This window comes from Rhinatrema bivittatum, chromosome 17 (genome assembly GCF_901001135.1).
Source record: "Rhinatrema bivittatum chromosome 17, aRhiBiv1.1, whole genome shotgun sequence".
Taxonomy (NCBI): Eukaryota; Metazoa; Chordata; class Amphibia; order Gymnophiona; family Rhinatrematidae; genus Rhinatrema; species Rhinatrema bivittatum.
The window spans coordinates 28,120,603-28,123,479 of record NC_042631.1 but is presented as its reverse complement, the minus strand read 5'-3'; positions in this window follow the sequence as shown (position 1 = coordinate 28,123,479).

The following is a 2,877-nucleotide window of genomic DNA, read 5'->3' as shown; positions in this document are numbered from 1 at the left end:
CCGTGTAAACATTCAGATTAAGTTTATCCTATATTGAGATATGCTTTCATTTATGATTATTCATTAAGTCTACAAGATCTTAGGCATAATGAGTCTAGTGCTTAACGAAGCGGCTTGCAGTTTACGTGGAAATCTGCAGTTAGCAGGAAACTGGAAATTGGTAAACCATGCTGACACCTTATCTGTAGGCTGTTTAGAACAGAAGCAGTACATGCTATCATTATGTATCACCTATATTGCTAGATTTTAAAAGAGGAAAATCAGATATTGTCATTTATATATGCTAAAGTGAAATCTGTAATAGTAAAAATAATAATTGTGTTTTATTTAGAATCATGTACACAGCTGGGCACATGAAAAGGGAATTACATTAAATTGTGTCTGAAAATGTAAAAAAAAAAAAAAGATACGAGGGTTATCCAAAATAAGACATTTGAAATACGTAATTTTAGTGTAACTAAATTAAAGGAACCCCACTAAGTCCATTGTACTGTATATCTATCTATCTATCTATCTATATATAGCATGCAGCTTTGTACTTCTGTTTTCCCTAGCTGAGTGGCCACTATGGAGCTATATATATATATATATATATATATATATATATATAGCTTTATTATATATATATAAGCATACAGCTTTAAAGCCGTGACAAGCATCCCACGTTTACTACAGTTCTGATTTCCTGGTCATTTTCGTGGTCATTTTCGTGGTCATTTTACAAAGGATCCCCCCGCCTCTGCTTTTAATGGGTAAATCTTGTGGCAGGAGAAGAACCTGCAACAGCCAGGGGCAGGTATGATCGCTTATTGCCATTACAAGTGGGAGATGTTTGTTTCCGTCTTTCATTTTGAGGTGGACTGATTTGCTTTATTCCAGTTTTCTGTACTGATTTTCTGTTTGACACAGCCTCTAGCCACTTCTTTTCAGCACATGGGAAAAACCTCTCTTGTATTAACCATCTAATGACAAAAATTATACCAAATATAGGTGAATGCAACCGACAAAGGATGCTCTCTAATTAGAAGTGAAGGGCGAATGCTCGGTAACATATATAGCAATCACATTTTCAGGATAATAAATAGTTGCAATTGGACAGCTTTTGCTGAGAAGCAGAGAAAAGATTATTTTTGGAATATTGAGTATCTGAAAACTTTATTTCCTGCTAAGATCGTAAGAATTTTTAAAGGTCATTAAATGATGGTTATTTTGTCTAAAAAGGTAATCATACGTTATTTTAATAGGACATTTTTTCCTCCTAACTTTCTACTCACTCTCCTTTAACAAAAATCTGTTTGAGTAACCCAGGGGTGGCGAACTACGGTCCTCGAGGGCCACAAACGGGCTAGGTTTTCAGGATAACCACAATGAATATGCATGAGATAGTTTTGCATACTTTGGAGGCAGAGCGTGCAGATCTACCTCATGCATATTCATTGTGGGTATCCTGAAAACCTGGCCTGTTTGTGACCGTCCAGGCCCGGAGTTTGCCACCTGTGGTAACCAATCATTGCCCTCAGAGGGCTTTTGAAATGTAAATTGAAGCGTTTTGGACGCCCGGATGAGGTTCATTCTGTAGCCCTAAACCTTATAATGTTAATTTAAAAAGAAAGTTCAGAATCGGAATCTAGACTATCTTGCGCGCACAGTATGAACGAGATTTAAATTTCTCGCCAAAGCAGGACCCCCCCCCCCCCCCCCCAAAAAAACAAACAAACAACAAAACCAGTAGGAAAAGCATGCAAATCATTTAGATTGTACAGCTTTGAAATAGTTCCTCGTCTGCCCAATAATTGAATCTCCTCCAATTTTGGGAAAAGAAAAAAAAAATCATACAAGTAAACTTCGGAGAAGAAAAAGGAAAGAATCTGAAACTATTGCCAGATTCTTAAATTAAGGGGCTTTTTATTTTTACAGAGGGGTTTGTCCTCCTCTTGAAGCTGCAGGGAACTACATCCTGAGGCAAAAAGCTGCCCTATTTCGACATCGTGCAAGCAAATTATCTTAGGGGCCTTTTAGGTTCCTTTGGATTGGCCACTGTTGGAGACAGGAAGCTGGGCTTGATGGACCCTTGGTGTGACCCAGCATGGCCTGTTCTTAGGGTCCTACATGTGTCGGAAATCCTGCTTTTCCCAAGGAGCTGGCTTTGTATTGGGGCCAGTGCTGGCCTCCCTAAAGAGCTCTTCTTTCGGCTGCTGCTGGCTCTGTTGGGGAGCCATCCTTACCCTATGTCCCTTCACCTCTGTTGTTTCTGTAGTCTGGGCTCATTTCCAGGGTTCCCACCTTGGTCAATAGTGTGCGGCATGGCTCAGCTCACAGACTTGGCATCAATTTGCCTCTGACTTTCCCAAATCTTAAACCCACCCAGCGCTTCCGTATGTGGGGAAACTGAGGCTCTTGTCCCAGCGAATTTACCTCCCGAGGTTCTCGTCCCCTAAAGTCCTAGGGAAGAGGATGATCAATTCATTGTATGGATCCTGTAGGGACCTTGCCCATAAGTGTGCTTGGGGGAACACACTGCACCGAATTAATTCAATATTGCAGTGATAGTAACACGTTCAATATTGCTGCACCTTTCCCAGTCATGTGGTGCCCTCTCTCCCTTTGGAAGGAGGAAACAACGTCAGCTGCTTGTTTGATCTGCTCTTTCTCTGTTTTTGAAGTTGAACGAATTCTAATGAGACCTTATTTTAAGGCCCTTTGACGTGGGTGAGCTATTATTATTTTTTTCCCCCCATTTGCTTTGGGATGAGATTATGATTCTGGTTCCTGGGTTCCACTTCCTCCTCCCTCTCTCTCCCCCCCCCCCCCCCCCCTAATCCCTCTGCATAAATAGCTGGGAGCAGGCTAATGCTCCTGCACGCCCGCTGTCTTGCA